This window comes from Macaca mulatta, chromosome 14 (assembly GCF_049350105.2).
Source record: "Macaca mulatta isolate MMU2019108-1 chromosome 14, T2T-MMU8v2.0, whole genome shotgun sequence".
NCBI classification, from domain to species: Eukaryota; Metazoa; Chordata; class Mammalia; order Primates; family Cercopithecidae; genus Macaca; species Macaca mulatta.
In genome coordinates this window covers 75,746,524-75,773,895 of record NC_133419.1, presented here as the reverse complement: position 1 = coordinate 75,773,895, position 27,372 = coordinate 75,746,524, and the positions used below count along the sequence as shown (strand labels likewise).

Sequence of the window (27,372 nt, the reverse complement as noted above, 5' to 3'; positions counted from 1 at the left end):
AGTAATTAAACATGAGGCCAAAGTACATAAGAAAATGGCAGTCTTTTATTGCAAATATGCATACACTCTCGGACGAGGTTCTCTGGTCCTCAGGTGTGGGGGGGCCAGGGAAGTCGCGCTGGCACTCTCGGGTGATGTTCTCCGGTCCACGAATGCGGGGGCCAAAGAAGTCACGCCGCCTCCTGCCAGCGGTGGACTTTTATGCCTGGGAGCTGGAAGGGGAGGAGTTTGGGGCGTGTGTGTAGGAGTGGCTTCTTGAATTTCGGTGTCCCCAGCTTGACGTCATTCTGCGCATGCTCAGTTGATTTGGTTCTTTTCCCGGGCACAGGAAAATCTGTGATGAAGAACCCAGAAACAACAGGGACTGCTCCATCTTGTTCACCTTCCTCCATCTTGTCCCTTTTCCTTCACCCAAACAATAATGTTTTATGATTTTCAGTGTACAGATAGAGGTCTTGCATGTCTTTAGTTAAATTTATTCTTTTTTTTTTTTTTTTTTTTTTTTTGAGGCGGAGTCTTCACTCTGTCGCCCAGGCTGGAGTGCAGTGGCACCATCTCGGCTCACTGCAAGCTCCGCCTCCCGGGTTCACGCCATTCTCCTGCCTCAGCCTCCGGAGTAGCTGGGACTACAGGAGCCCGCCACCGCGCCCGGCTAATTTTTTGTATTTTAGTAGAGACGGGGTTTCACCGTGTTAGCCAGGATGGTCTCGATCTACTGACCTCGTGATCCGCCCGCCTCGGCCTCCCAAAGTGCAGGGATTACAGGCGTGAGCCACCGCGCCCGGCCTTTTTTTTTTTTTTTTTGATACAGAGTCTCACTCTCTTGCCCAAGCTAGAGTGCAGTGGTGCAATCTTGGTTCACTGCAATTTTCACCTCCTAGGTTCAAGGGATTCTCCTGACTCAGCCACCTGAGTAGCTGGGACTACAGGCATGCGCCACCACACCTGGCTAATCTTTGTTTTTTGTTTTTAGTAAAACAAAAGAGACATGGTTGCACCATGTTTGCCAGGCTGGTCTTGAACTCCTGACCTCAGATGATCCAGCTGCCTTGGCCTTCCAAACTGCTGGGATTACAGGTGTGAGCCACTGTGCCCAGTAAAATTTATTCTTACGTACTTTGTGTTTTTTGATGCTATTATAAATAGAAATTTAAATCTCAATTTCTTTTTTTCCTTTTAGAAACACAATAGATTTTCTTATATTGTTTATTAATTCTAGCAGTTCTACATGTTCCTTAATATTTTCTATGTAAGTATTCATGTAATCTGCAAATATAGACAGTTCTACTTTTTTCTTCTCAATCTTTGTGCCTTTTATTTCATATATATTTAATTTAATTAATTACATTTTTTAAAAATATGGAGTCTCACTCATTGCCCAGGCTGGGGTGCAGTGGTGCAATCTTGGCTCACTGCAACTTCTACCTCCTGGGTTCAGGTGATTCTCCTGCTTCAACTTCCCAAGTAGCTGGGATTATAGGCATGTACTACCATGCCTGGCTAATTTTTGTATTTTTAGTAGAGACAGGGTTTCACCATGTTGGCCAGGCTGGTCTCGAACTCCTGACCTCACCTGATCTGCCCACCTCGGCCTCCCAAAGTGCTAGGATTACAGGTGTGAGCCACCTTACCTGGCCAAAATGTTCTTACTAAGAGAGGGATATTGAAATTTCCAACACAATTGTGAGCTGAGATTGCGCCATTATACTCCAGCCTGGGCAATAAGAGTGAAACTCTGTCTCAAAAAAAAAAAAAGAAAAAAAGAAAATTGCATTAAGTACATATGGACTAAACATTCTAATTAAAAGAACAGAAAAGCAAGGCTCAACTTTATACTGCCTTCAAAAAATGTACTTTAGGCAGGGCGTGGTGGCTCACACCTGTAACCCCAGCACTTTGGGAGGCCCAGCTTGCAGTGAGCCGAGATTGCGCCACTGCACTCTAGCCTGGGTGACAGAGCAAGACTCCGTCTCAAAAAAAAGAAAACAACAAAAAACAAACAAAAAAAGACTCCACAATAAAATATTATTTTGATGTTCACCAGTCAATTAAAAGTAGAGCAAAAATATTTGTTCATGTATTTGTCCATATACTCGCTGTTTCTAGTGTTCTTTCATACCCTTCTAAATATTTATCTTTTGGGGGACAGGCATGGTGACTCATGCCTGTAATCCCAGCGCTTTGGGAGGCTAATGCAGGAGGATCACTTGAGCCCAGGAGTTTGAGACCAGCCTGGGCAACATAATGAGACCCCTGTCTCCACACACATACAACATTAGCCAGGCACTGTGGCACATTTTGGACTCAAGCAATCCTCCTTCATTGGCCTCCCAAATTGCTGAGATGACTGGGAGTGAGCCACTGCACCCAGCAACATTTCTTATTCTGCAGGTCTGCTGGCAATTAATGCTCTATGCTTTCATTTATCTGAAAAGATCTTTATTTCACTGGACGGACAGGTTTTTGTTTATTTTTTGGCACTTTAAAGATGGTATTCCATTGTTTTCTGACTCCATGGTTTCTGATGAGAAGTCAGGATTCATTTGCATTCTCTGTATGTAATCTGTTTGCAATTATGTCTGTTTCTATGGCTACTTTCTTTTTTTTTTTTTTTTTTTTTTGAGACGGAGTCTCGCTCTGTCGACCAGGCTGGAGTGCAGTGGCCGGATCTCAGCTCACTGCAAGCTCCGCCTCCCGGGTTCATGCCATCATGCCATTCTCCTGCCTCAGCCTCCCGAGTAGCTGGGACAATAGGCGCCCGCCACCGCGCCCGGCTAGTTTTTTTTGTATTTTTTAGTAGAGACGGGGTTTCACCGTGTTCGCCAGGATGGTCTCGATCTCCTGACCTCGTGATCCGCCCGTCTCGGCCTCCCAAAGTGCTGGGATTACAGGCTTAAGCCACCGCGCCCGGCCTCTATGGCTACTTTCAAGACTTTCTTTCTTGCCAGGTGCAGTGGCTCACGCCTGTAATCCCAGCACTTTGGGAGGCCGAGGTGGGCAGATCACCTGAGGTCAGGAGTTCGAGACCAGCCTGACCAACATGGAGAAACCCCGTCTCTACTAAAAATACAAAATTAGCGTGGTGTTGCGTGCCTGTAATCCCAGCTACTCGGGAGGCTGAGGCAGGAGAATCGCTTGAACCTGGGAGGCAGAGGTTGTGGTGAGTTGAGATTGCACCATTGCACCCCAGCCTGGGCAACAACAGCAAAACTCCATTCCAAAAAAAAAAAAAAAAGACTTTCTCTTTCTTTTTTGTTTTTAACAGTTTGATTATGATGTGTTTAGGTATTGTTTTTGTTTCACGTGTCCGTGTGAAGAGACCACCAAACAGGCTTTGTGTGAGCAACGGGGCTGTTTATTTCACCTGGGTGCAGGCAGGCTGAGTCCGAAAAAGGAGTCAGCAAAAGTGGTGGGATTATCATGAGTTCTTATAGGTTTTGGGATAGGCGGTGGAGTTAAGAGCAATGTTTTGGGGGCAGGGGGTTGATCTCACAAAGTACATTCTCCAGGATGGGGAGAATTACAAAGAAACTTCTTAATGGTGGGGGAGATTATAAAGAACACTGATCAGTTAGGGTGGGACAGAAACAAATCACAATGATGGAATGTCATCAGTTAAGCTATTTTCACTTCTGTGGATCTTCAGTTGCTTCAGGCCATCTGGATGTATACGTGCAGGTCACTGGGGATATGATGGCTTAGCTTGGGCTCAGAGGCCTGACAGTTTTCTTCATATTTATCATACTTGGATTTTGCTAAACTTTTTGGATTTCTAATGAGGTTTTTCATCAAATATATGAAATTCAAATGCTTTTTCTGTCCCATTCTCTCTTCGTTTTCTGGGACTGAAATTACATGATTTAAGCTCCACAAGTCAATAAGACAATCTTTTCTCTCTCTCTTTTTTTTTAAGACGGAGTCTGGCTCTGTCACCCAGGCTGGAGTGTAGTGGCACAATCTTCGCTCACTGCAATCTCTGCCTCCCGGGTTCAAGCAATTCTCCTGCCTCAGTCTCCTGAGTAGCGGGGACTACAGATGCCCGCCACCACACCCAGCTAATTTTTTTTGTATTTTTAGTAGACAGGGTTTCACCGTGTTAGTCAGAATGGTCTGGATATCCTGACCTCATGATCCGCCTGTCTCAGCCTCTCAAAGTGCTGGGATTACAGGCATGAGCCACCGCACCCAGCCTCTTTTCTCTCTCTTTATCCTTCAAATTGGATAATTTAGATCTATCTTCAAGGTCATTCACTCTTTCTTCTTCTGCCACCAAGCTGATAGTAAGCCCAATTAGTGAATCTTTCATTTCAAATATTGTATTTTGAATTATAAATGTTCTATCTGGTTCTTTTTAAATATGTATTTTTTGACTGGGCATGGTGGCTCATGACTGCAATCCCAGCACTTTGGGAAGCTGAGGTGGGCAGATCACTTGAGGTCAGGAGTTCAAGACCAGCCTCGTCAACATGGTGAAACCCCATCTCTACTAAAAATACAAAAAATTAGCCAGGCATGATGGCACACACCTACTCAAGGAGGCTGAGGCAGGAGAATTGCTTGAACCTGGGAGGCAGAGGTTACAGTGAGCCGAGATCATGCCATAGCACTCCAGCCTGGACGACAGAGTGAGGTTCTGTATTTCTCTCTCTCTATATATATATATTATATACATAAAATATATATAATATATAATATATGTATTCCATTTCTGTGCTGAAGTTTACAATCTGTTCACTAATTATGAATGTATTTTCCTTTAAGCCCTTGAACACATTTATAATAGCTGGATTCTTGTCTGATTGTTCCAACATCTGGATTATTTTGGAATCTGTTTCTATTGACTACACTTATGCTTGACTGTGGGTTACACTTTGTTCTTTTGTTTGTTTTTCACATATCTACTATTTTTTATTGTCATAATGAATGCTATAAATAATATGCTATGGCGACTCTGGATTTTGTCATCTTCCTGTGGAGACTGTGGACTTTTATTCTCTCAGGCAGTTAATTTACTGACTGATTATCTGGAAGTTGATGGAAGCTTGATTTCACACTTTGTTAGGGCAGTTTCATTTCAATTTTTTTTTTGAGACAGAGTCTCAATTTGTCACCCAGGCTGGAGTGCAGTGGTGCAATCTCGACTCACTGCAATCTCTGGCTCCTGGGTTCACTCCATTCTCCTGCCTCAGCCTCCCGAGTAGCTGGGACTACAGGCGCCTGCCACAACATGGGCCCGGCTAATTTTTTGTGTTTTTGGTAGAGACGGGGTTTCACTATGTTAGCCAGGATGGTCTCGATCTCCTGACCTCGTGATCCACCCGCCTCGGCATCCCAAAGTGCTGGAATTACAGGCATGAGCCACTGCACCAGGCCTCAATTTTTATTCATTTTTTATTACTAACAGTTTAGAAAAGTTTCTTTCAGCTTCCAAATCTGTTATTGATTTTGTCATATACAATTTTAAGGTTGTCAAATTTGGAACAAATCTTTAATAAGTTTCACATATGAGTGGTAAGAACATTTCAAGTTTGCTTGTTTATTGTATATGCTGACTACTCTTTTTTTTTTTTTTTTTTGAGACGGAGTGTCGCTCTGTCACTCCGGCTGGAGTGCAGTGGCCAGATCTCAGCTCACTGCAAGCTCCGCCTCCCGGGTTCACGCCATTCTCCTGCCTCAGCCTCCCGAGTAGCTGGGACTACAGGCGCCCGCCACCTCGCCCGGCTAGTTTTTTTGTATTTTTTAGTAGAGACGGGGTTTCACCGTGTTAGCCAGGATAGTCTCGATCTCCTGACCTCCTGATCCACCCATCTCGGCCTCCCAAAGTGCTGGGATTACAGGCTTAAGCCACTGTGCCCGGCCATGACTACTCTTAAATACTCTTTTATTCTTTAACTGGTTTGTAATCAGGACCGCACTGTAGTGTCCTATCATGAATTTTACATTATTTTAATCAATATTGGTATTTTATGTAAAATCAGGAAACATCAAAATTTTTTCAATATCTTAGTTGTATTACTCTTATTCATTAATTGAGTTGTCAAGCAATCTAAGACTGTTCACCTCTGCTATTTGAAGTATGACTCTTCCTCTCAATTACTCCTTTTGGGATGATCTGAAAAAAATTGTCACAATTCATTCTTTGGGCCAGGCATGGTGGCTCACACCTGTAATCCCAGCACTTTGGGAGGCCAGTGAGGGTAACGAGGTCAAGAGATCAAGCCCATCCTGGCCAACATGGTGAAACCTCATCTCTACTAAAAGTACAGAACTCAGCCGGGCATAGTGATGTGTGCCTGTAATCCCAGCTGTGTGGGAGGCTGAGGCAGGAGAATTGCCTGAACCCAGCAAGCAGAGGTTGCAGTGAGTCGAGATCACACCCCTGAACTCCAGCTTGGCGACAGGGCAAGACTTTTGTTTCAAAAAAAAAAAAACAAAAACAAACAAACAAAAAATGCAATTCACTGCTTGATGTCTACATAATTTCTATTGATTAACTGTTTATTTTTTTGCCGAGATGGGGTCTTGCTATCTTGCCCAGGCTAGTCTTGAACTCCAGGGCTCAACTAATCTTCCCACTTTGGCCTCCCAAAGTGTTGGGATTATAGGTGTGAGACATTGTGCCCAGCCTCTACTGATATTTGTCACTTATTTTTAAAAAACATGACTTTACTGAGGCATAGTTTACATATGAGGCATGTCACATACATGATCCATAATTTCAAGTGTACAATTCAATAATTCTTTTTTTTTTTTTTTTTTTTTTTGTTGAGACGGAGTCTGGCTCTGTCGCCCAGGCTGGAGTGCTGTGGCTGGATCTCAGCTCAATGCAAGCTCCGCCTCCCGGGTTCACGCCATTCTCCTGCCTCAGCCTCCTGAGTAGCTGGGACTACAGGCACCCGCCACCTCTCCTGGCTAGTTTTTGGTATTTTTTTAGTAGAGACAGGGTTTCACTGTGTTCGCCAGGATGGTCTTGATCTCCTGACCTCGTGATCCGCCCGTCTCGGCCTCCCAAAGTGCTGGGATTACAGGCTTGAGCCACCGCGCCCGGCCACAATTCAATAATTCTTTTTAGTAGATTTACCAAGTTTTAGAATATTTTCTTCACTCTCTAAGATGACTCATGACCATTAACTGTTAATCCCCATTTTTTCCCTCCTCACCCCTGCCCCAGGAAGCTGTTAACCTACTTTCTATCTCCCTATATTTGCCCTTTTTACACATTTCATGTAAATTGGATCATACAACATATATTTTGTTTCTGTCCTTTTCCGGACCATCCATGTCATAGCATGTATCAGTATTCCATTTCTTTTTACTGCTGAGTTCCTGTTTATTCCATTGTATGGGCACAAAGGTTGAGTATCTCTTATCCAAATTATTTGACACCGGAAGTGTTTTGGATTTTGATTTTTTTCGATTTTGGATTGTTTGTATTATACTTATTGGCTGAACATCCTAAACACAAAAATCTGAAATCCAAAAGGCTCCAATGGGCATTCTTTTTGAACTGCATGTCAGTGCTTAAAAAGTTTTGGACTTCGGAGCATTTTGGGTTTTGGATTTTTGGATTTGGGATGGTCGACCTGTACTATGTTTTGTCCCGGCATTTTGTTCATCCACGATGATGGACATTTATGTTGTTTCCAATTGTTGGCTATTGGGTCTATTTTGTTTTGCCAATGAATCTTGGGCCAGACTTGAGAAACAGCCTTTATTAAGGTATGACACTTCTGAGGTTTCAGTGGAAAGCCTGGTTTGTTTGTTTGTTTGTTTGTTTGTTTGTTTCCAGATGAAGTCTCACTCTTGTCCCCCATACTGGAGCGCAATGGGGTAATCTCGGCTCACTGCAACCTCCACCTCCTGGGTTCAAGCAATTCTCCTGCCTCAGCCTCCTGAGCAGCTGGGATTACAGGTGCCGGCCACCGTGCCTGGCTAATTTTTGTGTTTTTAGTAGAGACGGGGTATCACCATGTTGGCCAGGCTGGTCTTGAACTCCTGACCTCAGGTGATCCGCCCGCCTCTGCCTCCCAAAGTGCTGGGATTACAGGCGTGAGCCACTGCCTGGCCTAAGCCTGGGGTGTTTACCAAATCCCTATAAGTTGGACTCAAACTTCTAATTCTATCCCCTTGTGATGGAAAACACCTGAAATCTCTGCTCAATTCTTTTGGCTTTCTATCTACTGCTTTCCACTGGGCTCCTTGGAGTCAACTCTGCTTATATGTTTTTTTTTTTTTTTTTTTTTTTTTGAGATGGAGTTTTGCTCTTGTTGCCTAGGCTGGGGTGCAATGGCATGATCTCGGCTCACCGCAACCTCTGCCTCCCAGGTTCAAGCGATTCTCCCCACTCAGCCTCCTGAGTACATTAAAGGGATTACGGGCATGAGCCACTATGCCTGGCTAACTTTGTATTTTTAGTAGAGACAGGGTTTCTCCATATTGGTCAGGCTGGTCTGGAACTCCTGACCTCAGGTGATCCGCCTCGGCCTCCCAAAGTGCTGGGATTACAGGTGTGAGCTCACTGTGCCTGGCTGGGCTTATATGTCAAAGGGTCAGGCCAGACCTTTGGAAAGAAGAGGGGCATGGAGTGGGTAAGCCCCCAAATCTGTATATAGACTTATTTGGGGGCTTACCCCCTTTGTGCCCCTCTTCTTTCCAGGATTTCCCCTTCCATTTCTAGTCATTTTAGCAGCCCCTAATTCCACCCTTTAACATCTCAAGCAGCTTCCTGCTTCCTAGAGATTTCTGCCTGAGTCCTAGCTTCCATACACTGCTCAGACTGGGAAGTACCATCAGGAAGAAAGTATAGAAAAGGAGATTTCCCCAGTGTGGTTCCCATCTAGCTAAGGGAGGAGACCACCCCTCATATCGTCTTATGCCCAATTTCTGCCTCCAAAGAAAGAAGTATAAACTAAAAGGCAGAAATGAAATCCACAGGCAGACAGCCCTGCGCCGCACCCTGGGCCTGATAGTTAAAGATTGACCCCCCGGCCGGGCGCGGTGGCTCAAGCCTGTAATCCCAGCACTTTGGGAGGCCGAGGCGGGTGGATCACGAGGTCAGGAGATCGAGACCATCCTGGCTAACATGATGAAACCCCGTCTCTACTAAAAATACAAAAAACTAGCCGGGCGTGGTGGCGGGCGCCTGTAGTCCCAGCTACTCGGAGGCTGAGGCGGGAGAATGGCGTGAACCCGGGAGGTGGAGCTTGCAGTGAGCCGATATCGCGCCACTGCACTCCAGCCTGGGAGACAGAGCGAGACTCCGTCTCAAAAAAAAAAAAAAAAAAAAAAAAAAGATTGACCCCTGACCTAATGGGTTCTGTTATCTATAGATTACAGACATTGTATAGAAAGGCACTGTGAAAATCCCTATTTTGTTTTGTTCCGATCTAATTACCTATGCTTGCAGCCCCCAGTCACATACTCCCTGCTTGCTCAATCAATCACGACCCTCTCATATGCACCCCTTTAGAGTTGTGAGCCCTTAAAAGGAACAGGAATTGCTTACCTGAGGAGCTCGGCTCTTGAGACAGAAGTCTTGCCAATGCCCCTGGCCGAATAAAGCCCTTCCTTCTTTTTTTTTTATTTTTTATTTTATTTTATTCATTTATTTATTTTTTTTGAGACGGAGTCTCGCGCTGTCACCCAGGCTGGAGTGCAGTGGCCGGATCTCGGCTCACTGCAAGCTCCGCCTCCCGGGTTCACGCCATTCTCCTGCCTCAGCCTCCCGAGTAGCTGGGACTACAGGCGCCCGCCACCTCGCCTGGCTAGTTTTTTGTATTTTTTAGTAGAGACGGGGTTTCACCGTGTTAACCAGGATGGTCTTGATCTCCCGACCTCGTGATCCGCCCGTCTCGGCCTCCCAAAGTGCTGGGATTACAGGCTTGAGCCACCGCGCCCGGCCAGCCCTTCCTTCTTTAACTCGGTGTCTGAGTTTTGTCTGTGGCTTATCCTGCTACATAACAAGGGTGAATCCCCTCCAATTTCGGACTGTTTATGTTTGCTCTGCAGTGATTTCAAATCCTTGTTTTTGTTTTTTATTTTTTATTTTATTTTATTTTATTTTTTTATTTTTTGAGACTGAGTCTCGCTCTGTCGCCCAGGCTGCAGTGTAGTGGCCGGATCTCAGCTCACTGCAAGCTCCGCCTCCTGGGTTCACGCCATTCTCCTGCCTCAGCCTCCCGAGTAGCTGGGACTACAGGCGCCCGCCACCTCGCCCGGCTAGTTTTTTGTAGTTTTTAGTAGAGACAGGGTTTCACCGTGTTAGCCAGGATGGTCTTGATCTCCTGACCTCGTGATCCGCCCGTCTCGGCCTCCCAAAGTGCTGGGATTATAGGCTTGAGCCACTGTGCCCGGCCTGTTTTTTTTGTTGTTGGTTTTTTTTTTTTTTGAGACGAAGTCTCACTTTGTCGCCCAGGCTAGAGTGCAGTGGCACCATCTCGGCTCACTGCAAGCTCCGCCTCCTGGGTTCACGCCATTCTCCTGCCTCAGCCTCCGAGTAGCTGGGACTACAGACGTGCACCACCACGCCCGGCTAATTTTTTGTGTTTTTAGTAGAGACGGGGTTTCACCGTGTTAGCCAGGATGGTTTCAATCTCTCGACCACGTGATCCGCCCGCCTCGGCCTCCCAAAGTGCTGGGATTACAGGCGTGAGCCACCGCGCCCGGCCTGTTTTTGTTTTTTAATTCAAATACAGGGTTTCACTCTGTCACTCTGGCTGGAGTGCGGTGACACAATCTCAGCTCACTGCGGCCTCAAACTCCTTGGCTCAAGCCATCCTCCTGCCTCAGCCTCCCAAGTAGCTGGGACTACAGGTGCATGCTGCCACGCCTGGCTAATTAAAAACAAAACAAGGCCGGGCGCGGTGGCTCAAGCCTGTAATCCCAGCACTTTGGGTGGCCGAGGCGGGTGGATCATGAGGTCAGGAGATCGAGACTATCCTGGCTAACACGGTGAAACCCCGTCTCTACTAAAAATACAAAAAATTAGCCGGGCGTGGTAGCGGGCGCCTGTAGTCCCAGCTACTTGGGAGGCTGAGTCGGGAGAATGGCGTGAACCCAGGGGGCGGAGCTTGCAGTGAGCCGAGATCGCGCCACTGCACTCCAGCCTGGGAGACACAGCGAGACTCCGTCTCAAAAACAAAAAAAACAAAAAAAAAACAAAAAAAAACAACAAAACAAAATTTTTTTGGAGATGGAGTCTCACTCAGCCACCCAGGCTGCAGTGTAGTGGCATGATCTCAGGTCACTGCAACCACTGTCTCCTGGGTTCAAGCGATTCTCCTGTCTCAGCCTCCCGAGTAGCTGGGATTACAAGCACCCACCATCATGCCTGGCTAATTTTTATATTTTAGTAGAGACGGGGTTTCACCTTGTTGGCCCAGCTGGTCTTGAACTCCTGACCTCAATTGATCCAACCACCTTGGCCTTCCAAAGTGCTAGGATTATAGGCTTGAGCCACCGTACCCGGCAAAAAAAAAAAAAAAAATTTTTTTTCAGAGACAGGGTCTCGCTATGTCACCCAGGCTGGTCTTGAACTCTTGGGCTCAAGTGATCCTCTTGCCTTGGCCTCCCAAAGTGCTGGAATTACAGACTTGAGCCACCATGCCCAGCCAAATCCTTGTTTTTATCTTTTGTCCAACATTTATATTGTTATCTAGAGGAGGGTGAAGGATAATACTCTACCATTAACAGAGTCAGAATCATTTTCTCCCTGTTTTAGAAAGCCAGGCATCCCGGCAAAGGCCTCTCTGTTAGCAAGGACATCTATCCCTTCATGTTGCCTCCCATTTTGAGCTATTCCTATAACTCACCCAGTTGCATTTCACAGTGAAGTGGATACTTGAATTTTTTTGGCTGCTCACCCTCTAAACTCTTTTCTTTTTTTGAGACAGAGTTTTGCTCTGTCACCCAGGCTACAGTGCAATGGCATTATCTTGGCTCACTGCAACCTCCGCCTCCCGAGTTCAAGCAATTCTCCTGTCTCAGGCTCCCGAGTAGCTGGGATTACAGGCATGCGCCACCACCCCCAGCTAATTTTGTATTTTTGGTAGTGACGGGGTTTCACCATGTTGGTCAGGCTGGTCTCAAACTCCTGATCTCAGGTGATCCTGAAAGGAGCTGGGCACATTCCTCAGCCCCGGGCTCAAAACTCCCTGAGCCTAGCACAAACACATCCCATCCTCCCATCCCACCACCATATATCTCTCAAACTCCCTGAGCCCAGTACAAACACCACCTGGAAAGTCTCCGATAAGGAGACAGCCGTTCAAGGTTACTGAAAGCGCAGGAGCCAAAAGAATTTCTTTGTTCCCCTACAACTTTCGGGCTATAAAAAGCAAACGCTCGCATTGTTCGGGGCCCTCTTGTATACTGTGTAAAGGAGGGACCAGGTTCGAACTTGTAGTAAAGATCCTTGCCGCTTGGCTTTGACTCTGGACTCTGGTGGTCTTCTTTGGGGAACAAACAGTCTGGGCATAACATCTGGGGGCTCGTCCGGGATTCCCCAAGCCCACCAGACCCCTGGTCAACGGATCTGCTGAGATCGATCTACTGATAGGTGAGCTGGCTCGTCTCCGTTTGTCTGTCTGTGTCTGTGTGTCTGTTCTGAATCTGAATCTGTGACTCGCGAGGTCTGAAACTGAGGCTGGCACAGTCCTGGCGGACGCGCTATAGGACGGCCAGTGGAGACCGGTGGGAGACGTCCCCTGGCTCTCTTCTGATTTAAATTGCGATCTGAGTTGCCGGGAGCGTGTTCGCGATCCGGGCAACAGCCGAATCTGACCCCGGTCCCCGGGTGCGCGCTTGCAGTCTGAATCTGACCCCGGTCCCCGGGTGCGCGCTTGCAGTCTGAATCTGACCCCGGTCCCCGGGTGCGCGCTTGCAGTCTGAATCTGACCCCGGTCCCCGGGTGCGCGCTTGCAGTCTGAATCTGACCCCGGTCCCCGGGTGCGCGCTTGCAGTCTGAATCTGACCCCGGTCCCCGGGTGCGCGCTTGCAGTCTGAATCTGACCCCGGTCCCCGGGTGCGCGCTTGCAGTCTGAATCTGACCCCGGTCCCCGGGTGCGCGCTTGCAGTCTGAATCTGACCCCGGTCCCCCGGGCTCCCGGCTTCCGGTGCCGCGCTTCCGGCCCCGGTCCCCGGGCTCCCGGCTTCCGGCGCCACACCTCCGGCCCCGGTCCCCCAGGCTCCCGGCTTCCGGCGCCGCGCTCCCAGCCTGGTCCCCGGGCTCCCGGCTTCCGGCGCGCTCCCGGCCCCGGCCCCCGGGCTCCCGGCTTCCGGCGCCACACCTCCGACCCCGGTCCCCGGGCTCCCCGGCTTCCGGCGCGCTCCCGGCCCCGGCCCCCGGGCTCCTGGCTTCCGGCGCCACACTTCCGGCCCCGGTCCCCGGGCTCCCGGCTTCCGGCGCGCTCCCGGCCCCGGCCCCCGGGCTCCCGGCTTCCGGCGCCACACTTCCCGCCCCGGTCCCCGGGCTCCCCGGCTTCCGGCGCCACACTTCCGGCCCCGGTCCCCGGGCTCCCGGCTTCCGGCGCCGCGCTCCCGGCTAGCTATCAGTAATAAGTCAGATCAGATTTCCTCTATTGGGATTCTAACCCACATTCCTTTACAGGAAAGGACTACAAATCGTTACAGGATGGGCAATACCCAGAGTACTCCTCTATCTCTCCTTACAAATAATTTCAAAGAAGTTAGAGCAAGAGTCCATGATCTTGGTATGGAAATCAGGAAAGGAAAGCTAATTACTCTGTGTCGCTCCGAGTGGCCTGCCTTTGATGTGGGGTGGCCACCCGAAGGGACCTTCCGACTTGCTGTCATCACTAGGGTAAAATCCAAGATTTTCCTACCTGGACATGCGGGCCACTTAGATCAAATCCCATACATCCTCATATGGCAGGACCTTGTTGAAAACCCGCCTCCTTGGCTGTCCCCTTTCCAATTAGCCTCTGAACCCTCTAAGGCACTGGTTGCTCGACCACTAAAAACCAAGCAACCAACTGCCCCCTCCCATCCTGTTCTACCTGATAGCGGGGACCCACTGTTCACAGAACCCCCTCCGTACCCCTCCGGGCCCCAGGTCCCAGCCCCTCGGGCTGAGTCGCGGGAAAGAGCAGGCGGAGAGGAGGCGGCCGCCACTCACGGGCCTGCTGAAAGGGAAAGTAACTTTGAGGGGCCGGCGGGGCGGACGTGAGGGCGCACTTCGCGGACTAGCCCCCCCCAGCCGCCTGACTCCACGGTGGCTTTACCCCTCCGGGAAATAGGACCCCCAGATGACACAGGAATCCCCAGGCTCCAGTACTGGCCATTCTCCACCAGTGATCTGTATAACTGGAAGACTCAGAGTGCTCGGTTTTCAGACAACCCCAAAGATTTACTGTCTTTACTGGATAGTGTCATGTTCACCCACCAGCCCACTTGGGACGATTGTCAGCAGCTCCTCCGAATCTTGTTTACCACGGAAGAGCGAGAGAGAATACAGGTAGAAGCTAGAAAGTTGGTCCCGGGGGACGACGGTCAACCGACTGCCAACCCCGACCTCATAAACGCGACCTTTCCTCTGACCAGGCCGGCATGGGACTACAACACGGCAGAAGGTAGGGGACGGCTACGCCTTTATCGCCAGACTCTAATGGCAGGTCTCCGGGCAGCTGCTCGCAAGCCCACTAATTTGGCTAAAGTATATTCTATTCTGCAAGAAAAGACAGAGAGCCCAGCCACCTACTTAGAAAGATTAATGGAAGCTTTTAGACAGTACACCCCCATAGATCCAGAGGCTCCAGGAAGTCAGGCAGCTATTGTAATGTCATTCGTAAATCAGGCAGCCACAGATATTAAAAGAAAACTCCAGAAATTAGAAGACTTGGAAGGAAAGCGGATTCAGGACCTCCTTCAGATAGCCCAGCGGGTTTACAATAACAGAGATACTCCAGAAGAAAGGCAATTTAAGGCCACTGAAAAAATGACCAGGGTCCTGGCAGCAGTAGTACAGAAAGAGCATCTACAGCCAGAGTACACCCAACCCAGGCGGCCCCCCAGGCATGATAATCTGAAAAAAGACCAATGTGCCTACTGCAAGGAGGCTGGCCACTGGGTAAGAGACTGCCCCAAAAAGAAACAACGAGGACAGGGACCCCCTAGGTCTACACCCGTACTAGTCACTCAAGATGAAGACTAGGGAAGACGGGGTTCGGATCCCCTCCCCGAACCTAGGGTAACTTTGCAAGTGGAGGGGTCCCCAGTCCAGTTCTTGGTCGATACGGGAGCACAGCACTCAGTCTTAGTTAAAACTAATGGAAAATTATCCTCCAAGTCCTCGTGGGTACAAGGGGCCACAGGAGTTAAGAAATACCCATGGACAACACAAAGAACAGTAAACCTCGGAGCCAAGAATGTAACCCATTCTTTCCTGGTTATCCCTGAGAGCCCCTGTCCCCTATTAGGGAGAGACCTGCTAACTAAAATGGGAGCACAGATCCATTTCCTCCCTGAGGGGCCCATCGTGACCAACTCCCACAATCAACCCATGTCCGTCCTAACTATAACCCTAGAAGATGAGTACCGGCTCCACCAGGAGCAACCGGCCCCTGACCAGGACATAGCAACCTGGCTCCAGCAATATCCAGAAGCTTGGGCGGAAACGGGGGGCTTAGGACTAGCAAAACACCGTCCTGCTTTATTTGTTGAACTTAAACCTGGGGCAGACCCCGTGCAGGTACGCCAATACCCGATGCCCCTAGAGGCCAAGAAAGGAATTGCCCCGCATATCCGCCGGCTCCTTGACCAAGGAATCCTCTGCTCATGTCACTCACCCTGGAATACTCCATTGTTGCTGGTACGAAAACCTAATAGTGGAGAATACAGACCTGTACAAGACTTAAGAGAAATCAATAAGAGGGTTGTGGACATACATCCAACTGTGCCTAACCCATATACCCTCCTAAGCACCCTAAACCCTAAACATCAATGGTACACTGTTTTAGATTTAAAAGATGCTTTCTTCAGTTTGCCTTTAGCCCCTCAGAGCCAAAAGCTCTTCGCCTTCGAGTGGAATGACCCTGATAGAGGCATAAGTGGCCAACTGACATGGACCAGACTGCCGCAAGGATTCAAAAACTCTCCTACCCTGTTCGATGAGGCCCTCCATGAAGACCTGGGTGAGTACCGACGCAAACACCCTGAAATAACCTTACTACAGTATGTTGATGACCTCCTGATTGCTGCTGAGACCCAAGAAGCTTGCATCCAAGGGACCAAAGGTCTCTTACAAGCTCTGGGAAATCTAGGATACCGAGCCTCAGCAAAGAAAGCTCAAATCTGTAAATCAGAGGTAACATACCTAGGATACCTGCTTAAAGAAGGGCAGCGCTGGTTAACAGACGCCCGAAAACAAACTGTTCTGCAGATCCCCAGGCCGCAATCCACCCGACAATTGAGGGAATTCCTGGGGTCAGCGGGGTTTTGCAGACTATGGATACTTCGGTTCGCAGAACTGGCTAAACCCTTATATCAGGCAACACGGGGGCAGCAGCCATTTAAGTGGACAGACGAAGCCGAGTCGGCTTTCCAACAGATTAAAACTGCCCTACTCTCCGCGCCTGCACTGGGACTACCTGATGTTACCAAGCCCTTCCACTTATACGTAGATGAAAATAAAGGTATCGCCAAGGCAGTAATAACTCAAAACTTAGGCCCCTGGCGGAGGCCAGTTGCCTACCTGTCAAAGAAGTTAGACCCAGTGGCTGCCGGGTGGCCCCCTTGTCTCCGAATGATTGCAGCCACGGCTCTGATGGTGCAGGATGCTGATAAGCTTGTCATGGGGCAAGAATTGCGGGTCGTTACCCCACATGCCATCGAAGGTGTACTCAAACAGCCACCTAATCGATGGATGAGTAACGCCCGACTCACCCACTACCAAGGACTACTACTAAATCCTCTCAGGATAACTTTCCTGCCCCCAACGACCTTAAACCCTGCCTCGCTGCTGCCCAACCCGGACCTGGATGCCCCACTCCACGACTGCACCGAGATACTAGCTCAGGTGCACGGAGTTCGAGAAGACCTGCAGGATCGCCCACTTCCTGACGCCGACCTCGTCTGGTTCACTGATGGGAGCAGCTTCATGCATCAGGGCCAGAGGTACGCTGGAGCGGCAGTGACTTCAGAGACTAAGGTAATCTGGGCGGAACCCCTGCCCCCGGGGACATCGGCCCAGAAGGCCGAATTGATAGCGCTCACCCAAGCTCTTACCTTAGGGGCGGGGAAAAAGCTGACGGTATATACAGACAGCCGATATGCTTTTGCAACAGCGCATATACATGGGGCCATTTACAGGGAGCGGGGGTTACTGACGGCTGAAGGAAAAGAAATAAAAAACAAGCAAGAAATCCTAGCCCTGCTAACAGCCCTATGGAGGCCAGAAAAGTTAGCCATTGTGCATTGCCCAGGGCATCAGAAACTAACTACTCCAACTGATCAAGGCAACTTTCTGGCGGACCAAACTGCAAGAAAGGTGGCGAAGGCTCCCAGCCAACTCCTTGCACTCCAGCTCCCTGACCCGGGCCCCCGGGACTTGCCATATTTCCCTGATTATTCAGAACAAGATCTCCAGTGGATTGACAAGCTTCCCCTGAAACAGATCCAGAATGGGTGGTGGACTGATACTAATGACCAAACTATCCTACCAGAAAAATTAGGACAACAAGTGTTAGAACACATCCACCGAACCACCCACCTGGGTGCTCGGCGGATGATAGACCTGATCAGACGCTCTAAGCTCAAATTCAGACATACAGCTGAGATGGCCAGCAACATCGTGACAAGTTGCAAAGTCTGCCAGCTTAACAACGCCTACCCCCAATCCCAGGCTGCAACGGGAACAAGGCTCAGGGGAACCAGGCCCGGTATCTACTGGGAAGTAGATTTTACTGAGATAAAGCCAGGAAAATACGGGTATCGGTACTTACTTGTCTTTGTAGATACCTTTTCAGGGTGGACTGAAGCATTCCCCACCAAGAAAGAGACTGCTCAGGTTGTAGCAAAGAAAATCCTGGAAGATATCCTCCCCAGGTATGGCTTCCCGGTCCAGATAGGGTCAGATAATGGGCCGGCCTTCGTCGCTAAGGTAAGTCAGGATTTGGCTTCCATCCTTGGGGCAAATTGGAAACTACATTGCGCTTACAGGCCCCAGAGTTCAGGACAGGTAGAGAGAATGAATCGGACCTTAAAAGAGACCTTAACTAAATTGACTATGGAGACTGGCGCTAATTGGGTGGTCCTTCTCCCCTACGCTCTGTTCCGGGCCCGTAACACCCCTTACAGACTGGGCCTTACTCCTTATGAAATTATGTATGGCAGACCCCCACCCTTAGTTCCCGGCCTAAAAGATGATCTGCTCAAGTCTGAAACAGAAAATGTCTCTGAACTCTTGTTTTCCCTACAAGCCTTGCAGAAAATTCATCAAGAAATCTGGCCCAAGCTGAAGGAACTATATGAGACCGGTCCCCCGCCGACACCCCATCCGTACCAGCCGGGAGACTGGGTCCTGGTCAAGCGACACCGACAAGAGACCCTAGAACCCAGGTGGAAAGGACCACTCCAGGTACTCCTAACCACACCCACCGCCCTGAAGGTAGAAGGCATCGCATCGTGGATCCACTACACCCACGTCAAGCCAGTGGACCCAACCTCCGATCTTCTGGGACCAATCACGGCGGCGGCTGAAGCACCGGACACGTGGACTGTGGACAGAGCTAGGAACAACCCCTTAAAACTCACCCTGCGCCGGCAGCATAGCTCACTGCAAACATGCAGTTAGGTAGTCTAACCCTAACGTTAGTCGCCCTAGTGGCCGCTGGAGAAATCACAAAACCAGCTCATAATCCCTTTGTCTGGAGATTCTGGCTTTATGAAAACCGAACCCACCCTGGGCAACCTCATAAGCCCGGAAAATTATTGGCCAGTGCTGATTGCCCTTTCTCAGGGTGCAACAGCCCAATTCTACTAAATTTTACTGGTTTTCAAATAGCCAAACCTATGACACCAATAATATGCTTTGAGTTTGATCAGACTAAATACAATTGTAAACACTATTGGTGGCACCAAAATGCTGGCTGTCCTTGTAACATCCACAGACCCCGTTATTGGGGAGAGAGAAAACAGTTAGACCCTAAATGGCCCTTCTATCGTAGACGGGATAGAGACTTTCCATATACATGGATAGTTAGAGACCCCTGGAACTCCCGCTGGACCACACCTCAACATGGGGCTGTATACTACTCCCCCTCCTCCACATGGCCTAGCAGTCACCTCTATCTGTGGCGAGGCCTAGTGCAAGTACTGCCCCTGGTCCACGGGAATATCCAACGACAGGAAAACAGACTAACACAAGACTTACCTCCTTTCTCCTGGTTAAAGTTATTACAAGAAGGACTAGAACTTGCTAACCTTACAGGACTTCATAGCCTGTCTGGCTGCTTCCTGTGCGCCACTCTAGGGCGTCCACCGCTAACAGCTGTCCCTCTGCCATGGGGACCCTCTACCTTTGCCCAAGCTAACAACCTCCGAAACCACTCGTATGCTCCTATCCTGAACGTGCCCCTATACCTAAACCCCAGTCAGGAGAAGTTTCCCTACTGTTTCTCAGGAACCAATTCCAGCCTCTGCAGCATCACTGCAACGCCCCCTAATATCACCTTAAGGGCTCCATCAGGCATATTCTTCTGGTGTAATGGAACCTTATCTAAGAACCTACCTAGTCCTTCTGTTAATAACCTACTGTGTCTCCCTGTCACATTAGTTCCCCGGTTGACTCTACTAACTGCTGGCGAGTTCCTAGGGTATACCGGTAACTGGACTAGTGCTGTTATTCACCCAGACCCTAGACCAAGACCTGCACGAGCCATATTTCTCCCCCTCATTGCAGGAATCTCCCTCACCGCATCCTTCATTGCGGCCGGACTGGCGGGGGGAGCCCTAGGTCACACCCTCATAGAAAGTAACAAGTTATACCAACAATTTGCTGTTGCTATGGAGGAGTCAGCTGAGTCCCTTGCCTCCCTTCAGCGGCAGCTCACGTCCCTAGCTCAGGTAACCTTGCAAAACCGGAGGGCCCTAGACCTACTCACTGCAGAAAAAGGTGGTACATGTATATTTCTAAAAGAAGACTGTTGTTTCTACATAAATGAATCAGGACTTGTAGAGGACCGGGTCCAACAGTTACGCAAGTTAAGCACTGAAGTAAAAACACGGCAGTTTGCTTCAGCTGCAGACCAATGGTGGAATTCCTCTATGTTTTCTCTGTTAGCCCCCTTCCTTGGACCCCTGCTAAGTCTACTATTTCTGCTTACCGTAGGACCTTGTGTTGTTAACAGAATTTTACAATTTGTTAGAGAGAGATTTGACACCGTACAACTCATGGTCCTCAGAGCCCAATACCAACCTGTAAATGCTGAAACAGAATCAGACTTATAAGACCCAAGATTGGCTCTAAAGATACCTGAAAAGAAGGGGGGAATGAAAGGAGCTGGGCACATTCCTCAGCCCCGGGCTCAAAACTCCCTGAGCCTAGCACAAACACATCCCATCCTCCCATCCCACCACCATATATCTCTCAAACTCCCTGAGCCCAGTACAAACACCACCTGGAAAGTCTCCGATAAGGAGACAGCCGTTCAAGGTTACTGAAAGCGCAGGAGCCAAAAGAATTTCTTTGTTCCCCTACAACTTTCGGGCTATAAAAAGCAAACGCTCGCATTGTTCGGGGCCCTCTTGTATACTGTGTAAAGGAGGGACCAGGTTCGAACTTGTAGTAAAGATCCTTGCCGCTTGGCTTTGACTCTGGACTCTGGTGGTCTTCTTTGGGGAACAAACAGTCTGGGCATAACAATCCACCCGCCTTGGCCTCCCAAAGTGCTGGGATTACAGGCATGAGCCGCTGCACCCAGCCAACTCTTTTCTTATGTTTGGGGAATTCTCTATTTCATGAGTCTTACAGTAAGTCAAAGCCCACCTCCCAGAATGGAAATCTCAAATGCCATCTACACAGTTTCTTAGCATCCTTGAAGCAAGGTTGGGAGCACATAACCTAGACTCAGTCAATCAAATGCATGGGGGACTTTGACTCAAAGATGCAGAGCCAACAAAGAGTCCATCGTGATGACAGAGGCAGCAGTGACCATACCTAGTTTCTGGGGGCAGCAACAGGGCTGGGTTTGGTGCTGGAGATCATGGGGATGTGAACTGTGGTGTCCACTGTTCAGCAGTGGCAGCTACCTGAATATATGGCCAATAATTTTTTTGTATGTTTAAGTCTGTCAGAATTGGTTTTTGTTGATTACAAATGAGAATTTTGACGCCGGGCATGGTGGCTCACACCTGTAATGGCAGCACTTTGGGAAGCCGAGGCAGGCAGATCACGAGGTCAGGAGATTGAGACCATCCTGGCTAACACGTCTCTACTAAAAATACCAAAAATTAGCTGGCGTGGTGGCGGGTGCCTGTAGTCCCCGTGTAGCTGAATGAGCGGCAGACAAAACTCCTCAGACACCGAGTTAAAGAAGGAAGGGGTTTATTCGGCCGGGGGCATTGGCAAGACTTCTGTCTCAAGAGCCGAGCTCCCTGAGTGAACAATTCCTGTCCCTTTTAAGGGCTCACAACTCTAAGGGGGTGCGTGTGAGAGGGTCGTGATTGAGTAAGCAGCGGGTACGTGACTGGGGGCTGCATGCACCGGTAATTAGATCGGAACAAAACAAGATAGGGATTTTCACAGTGCATTCCTAGACAATGTCTGTAATCTATAGATAACAGAACCAACTAGGTCAGGGGTCGATCTTTACCAGGCCCAGAGTGCGGCGCCGGGCTGTCTGCCTGTGGATTTCATTTCTGCATTTTAGTTTTTACTTCTTCTTTCTTTGGAGGCAGAAATTGGGCATAAGATGATATGAGGGGTAGTATCCTCCCTTACCAGCCACTCTGGAGGCTGAGGCAGAATGGCGTGAACTTGGGAAGTGGAGCTTGCAGTGAGCCCAGATCGCGACACTGCACTCCAGCCCAGGTGACAGAGCGAGGCTCCATCTCAAAAAAAAAAAAGAAAAAAAAGAGAGAACTTTGAAATGTCCACCTAGTGATAAATACAACAATCCCACCTTAGGAAAATGGGGACTGGAGATCTTGTTAGACAAACCTAAAACAGGCCCTGAGCCACACTGGGGAGCTGCCTTGTCTGAACCTGCTTCCTCAGGATACAGCCCCATCTTCCTTTCCAGTCCCTCTCCACTACTCTGCTTTCGCGGCAGATCCATCTGAATTCCCCCAAGCATTGTGCCCTTTCCTTCCTTCCTGGCTTTGCAGCTGTTGTGTGTCTTCTTCCTGGAATGCAGTTATCATTCCTCCCTCTGAATTGCTGACACCATGTCCTAATTGGTCTTCCTCTCTGCATCCCTTCTGGTGCATGTCCAATCCATTCTTCACACATCAGCCATAGCATCTTCTCCAAATGCATGTCTGAGCATGTGACCTCTCTGCTCAGCCTCTTCATTGATACTTGGATGAAGAACAAATTCCTTACATGACCCTCCGGGCCCAGCATGGTCTCGTTCCTGGTTACCCCTCCAACTTTACTGGGGGACACTTAGGAGGTAGTCTGGGACTAGGTAGCTATGGATTGAGATGGACAAGGAAGGAGTCAAAGATCACACTCAGATTTCTGGTTGGGCAGAGGTAGGGAAGCTCCTTATTAGTTTCTCAATTTCTAACATCTTAAAAGGAGCACATCAGTATTTTTGTATTTTTAGTAGAGATGGGGTGTTGCCCAGGCTGGTCTGGAACTCCTGATCTCAGGTGATCTACCCACCTCAGCTTCCCAAATTGCTGGGATTACAGGCATGAGCCACCACACCCAGCTCAAGTCCTTTGTTGAACAAGGAGCTGAAAACTCATCCACCCGCTACACTTACACTTCAGTCTGACTTTAGTCTGACACTCAGCTATCTGACCAGCTATGCAGCAGCTTTGGGTTTGAGTCCTTGCTCTACCTTTCATTTGCTATGCCCTTGGTTTAGGCAATTTCCCTTGTAAAGTTTTGTGTTCTCATCTACAAAGCAGACAAATACTTCCTTTCTCTCTATCTCTCCTTTGCTTCTTCTTCTTTTTTTTTTTTTTTTTTTAAAGAGACAGGGGTCTCTCTTTGTTGCACAGGCTGGAGTGCAGTGGTACAATCATAGCTCATGGCAGCCTCAAACTCTTGGTCTAAAGGGATCCTCCCTCCTAAGTCTCCCGAGTAGTTAAGACTACAGGCACACACCACCAAACCCAGCTAGTTTTTTTTTTGTTTTTTTTTTTTTTTTTTGAGATGGAGTCTCGCTCTGTCACCCAGGCTGGAGTGCAGTGGCCGGATCTCAGCTCACTGCAAGCTCCGCCTCCCGGGTTCCCACCATTCTCCTGCCTCAGCCTCCCGTGTAGCTGGGACTACAGGCGCCGCCACCTCGCCCGGCTAGTTTTTTTGTATTTTTAGTAGAGACGGGGTTTCACCATGTTCGCCAGGATGGTCTCGATCTCCTGACCTCGTGATCCGCCTGCCTCGGCCTCCCAAAGTGCTGGGATTACAGGCGTGAGCCACCGCGCCCGGCCCAGCTAGTTTTTTATTATTATTATTATTATTATTATTTTCTGTAGAGGTCTCACTATATTGCCCAGGCTGGTCTCAAACTCCTGGGCTCCAGCAATCCTCCTGCCTCAGCCTCCCAAAGTGCTGGGATTACAGGCATGAGTCACCACATCCAGAACCCCCCTTTCTCATTTTTTGATAAGAAATTATTGTGAGTGGTAAATTTCAAGCATGTGACTAGCCCTAGTTGGAATACAGTTGGAGATGACCATCTCCTATGAGCCTCAGCTGAGAAGCCATTTGCCTTTGAGCAAAAAATCACTCTGTTGCTTAGGTGGAGGATGTGAGAGAAATGGGTTGACAGGAAGAATGGAGCCCACCAGTCCTCTTGATCATGACTTCCTTTGGAGAATTACATGGAGAGTTGGAACAGACAGACCCTGACCCAAACCTCTGAGTCATCCTGGATCCTCCATTATTCACAGCCAGTCCCTCAGTATGTGCTGGCGGCTCCCATTCCAAATATATCCTGAACCCGGCCAGGCGCGGTGGCTCACGCCTGTAATCCCAGCACTCTGGGAGGCTGAGGCGGGTGGATCACCTGAGGTGAAACCCCATCTCCACTAAAAATACAAAATTAGCCGGGCAGGGTGGCATGCGCCTGTAGTCCCAGCTACCTTAGGAAGCTGAGTCACTAGAATCGCTTGAACCTGGGAGGAGGAGTTTGCAGTGAGCCAAGATCGTGCCACTGCACTCCAGCCTGGGCAACAGAGTGAGATTCTGTCTCCAAAAAAAAAAAAAAAAAAAAAAAATCTGCTTCCCAAATATATCCTGAACCCCTTTACTTCCTTCATTTCTGTGGCCACCTGTCTTGCCCAAAACCCCACCCTGACGACTGCAATAATGGGGTGCCTTGCCTCTGCTCTTGTCTGGTACCAAGTCACCTCTATCCAACAGCTAGAGTGACCTTTAAAAATGTAAAGCAGATACTGCTACTCAGCTGCTTAAACCTCCCACTGGCTCCCCAAATTCCTCATCCTCAACTACAAGTCCTATGTGACCCCAACCCTGCTGCCTCACCTGTACCACCCCTTGCCTGTTCACCAACACCAGGAGCACTGTCCTTGCTTCTGCGCCTCTGCAGTTGCTGCTCCTTCTGCTTGGGTAGCTCCTTCCCTGACTGTCCCCTCTCACTGCTGATTCTTTTCTGCAGGTCTCAGCCCAAAGCCCACCTCCTTGGAGGGCCTTTTTCTAAGTCTACTTGTCCCTATCATCCTGTTTCATTACTGTTTTATTTTCTTCATAACACTTATTACTGGCTGAGATTATATTGTAGATATACAAAGAGTTCTCCTCAACATTATCACTTTTACATTTCAATAAAATTTTTTTTTTTTTTGAGATGGAGTCTGGCTCTGTCAACCAGGCTGGAGTGCAGTGGCGTGATCTCGGCTCACTGCATTCTCTGCTTCCCAAGTTCAAGTGATTCTCCTGCCTCAGTCTCCCAGGTTGCCAGGACTACAGGCGCCCGTCACCACGCCTGGCTAATTTTTTTTGTTGTTGTTGTATTTTTAGGAGAGACGGGGTTTCACCATGTTGGCCAGGCTGGTCTTGAACTCCTGACCTCAAGTGATCTGCCCGCCTTGGCCTCCCAAAATGCTAGGATTATAGGCGTGAGCCACCATGCCCAGCCATTTTATTAATACATAAATATATTTTTCATAGAGCCTGGCAGGTAAAGCAAAATTGTCCTCTTGACTTTAAATATGCAGTATTTGGACTCCTGCATGTTGACTCCACAGTCTACCAGTCTGTTCAGTGTCCCTAAATGTTGGAGCCCTGCTTTGCAAGCTGTGGGGAGAGGTTACCTGAAATCCCCTGATGCATCTTTCTGGACTGTTTCTTTTACTCAGAAGTAATTAAAAACATTATTTTTACAGTAAAACAAATACAAAAACAAATACAGTAAAATAAATACACGAAGAATTTGCGTCAGTTTTTAAATTTAGGGCCAGGTGTGGTGGCTCATGCCTGTAATCCCAGCACTTTGGGAGGCCGAGGTGGGTGGACCACCTAAGGTCAGAAGTTCGAGACCAGCCTGGCCAACATGGTGAAACCCCATCTCTACAAAAATACAAAAATTAGCTGGGCATGATGGCAGTAGCTGTAATTCCAGCTACTGGGGAGGCTGAGGTGGCAGAATTGCTTGAACCCGGGAGGCAGAGGTTGCAGTGAGCCAAGATCATTCCATTGCACTCCAGCCTGGGTGGCAGAGTGAGACTGTGTCTCCAAAAAAAAAAAAAAACCATTTAGATGTTTTGGGCATCAGCATGGAGAGATCCATTGGAGATCATATGGTTTGGTCAAACCTGTTTTATAGGTGGGGAAACTGATGTGGAGAGTGGCAGGACCTGGCCTCACCATCCTGGTTAGGGATCTCCTGTCATCAAAAAGATTCTAGTCTGCTCCTTTCCAGATCTCTGAGCCCTGCAGAAACAACAGGTGGCTTCCTCTTCTTCCCCTGTGGAGGGTGAAGCCCAGAGGCCAAGACTGGGAGGAGGGTTCTGGGCCTTCCTCCATATTCTCTAGCTCCTAACATTGCCCAGAGGTGGGCCACCCTGCCTACCCATCAGCCTTCCCCTGCCCCTCTGCCAAATCTGGACATAATTATAGTAATGATACTGCATATAAACAGTATAGGTAACTGCTTCTGAGCATGATTACAGGAGATGTTTACACACTCACAACAGCATCAGAGTAAATGATAGCTTCCTCCCTTAATACTTAGACCTTTCAGGGATAGTTAGCCAAATCTCAGCAGTGAGGGTGTGGGAAAGACCTTACAATTTCCCACTACCTGCAAAGCAGGAAGGCACCTCAGACAAAGCAGCGTCCCAGCCAAGATTTCACAGGACATCAAGAAGCCTGCAGAGAAGTGGGCTAACATCTACTGGGCACCTACTGTATGCAGGCACTTGGGGAGGCCAGCAAACAAGCAAGTTCTTTCAACCTATTAATTCTGCAGGCTGATATTAGTGTATCCTCACTTTACAGGTGGCCATGGAGCTAGGCATGGGCACTTTCCACGGTGCTACCCGGTCACATCAGCGGGCCAGCTCTGCCCTCTTCCTTTATCGCCTCTTCTCACTTCTCGCAGCTTCCCTTTCCTGGGCGGCTTCCTGCAGCCCTTGCTGGTCGCGGGTCTCCGCTCAGTTCCCCAGTGTCAAGGCCGTCTACTGCCCCCTCCACCCCTTCTTCCTGTCTCTGTTGGGTGACTGGGTGTTATCTCTCCAGTAGAAGGGGGTGGGGTGGGGTGGAATGGGGAAGGGTGGAGCACAGGGCGAAGGCCTTGCCAGGCATCCCGGGGTCTCCAGCTAGGCGAGCGGCCGCAGAGAGCGCGGCCTCGGGGTCGCCAGACCCTCGGCTTCCAACCACACGCACACACAAAGGCTGCCCCGGCATGCGCGGGAGAGCGCGCTCGCACCCACGGCCGTGCGCACACACGCACAACTGCACAAAGACGTGCACACTCCTCCATCCACACCAATACACTCCCAATAGGGCCCGCACACAGCCGTGCGCCCTCACGTACACCACACCACCACCACCATACAAACACACACACACTCACTCATACGGACTCGCACGCGGGTGGACCCCTCCCCCACCACAAACGCCGACCTTGGGGCCTTGACGCGTCCTGCAGCGCTGCCCCGGCTCGCTGGGCGGCGCGCGCACACGCAGACGCACGAGCGCGCGCACACACACACACACCC

At 49.3% G+C, this 27,372-nt stretch overlaps 1 long non-coding RNA gene across 1 annotated transcript; it reads right to left on the bottom strand.

The window, feature by feature from the left end:
* Window positions 1-23: 23 nt before the first annotated feature.
* On the bottom strand, window positions 24-27,324 carry LOC144334383 (uncharacterized). Its single transcript, XR_013404170.1, has 2 exons — window positions 27,278-27,324; window positions 24-334 (listed from the first exon to the last, which is right to left on the bottom strand). It is a non-coding gene; the product is annotated as an uncharacterized LOC144334383 (long non-coding RNA).
* Window positions 27,325-27,372: the final 48 nt, after the last annotated feature.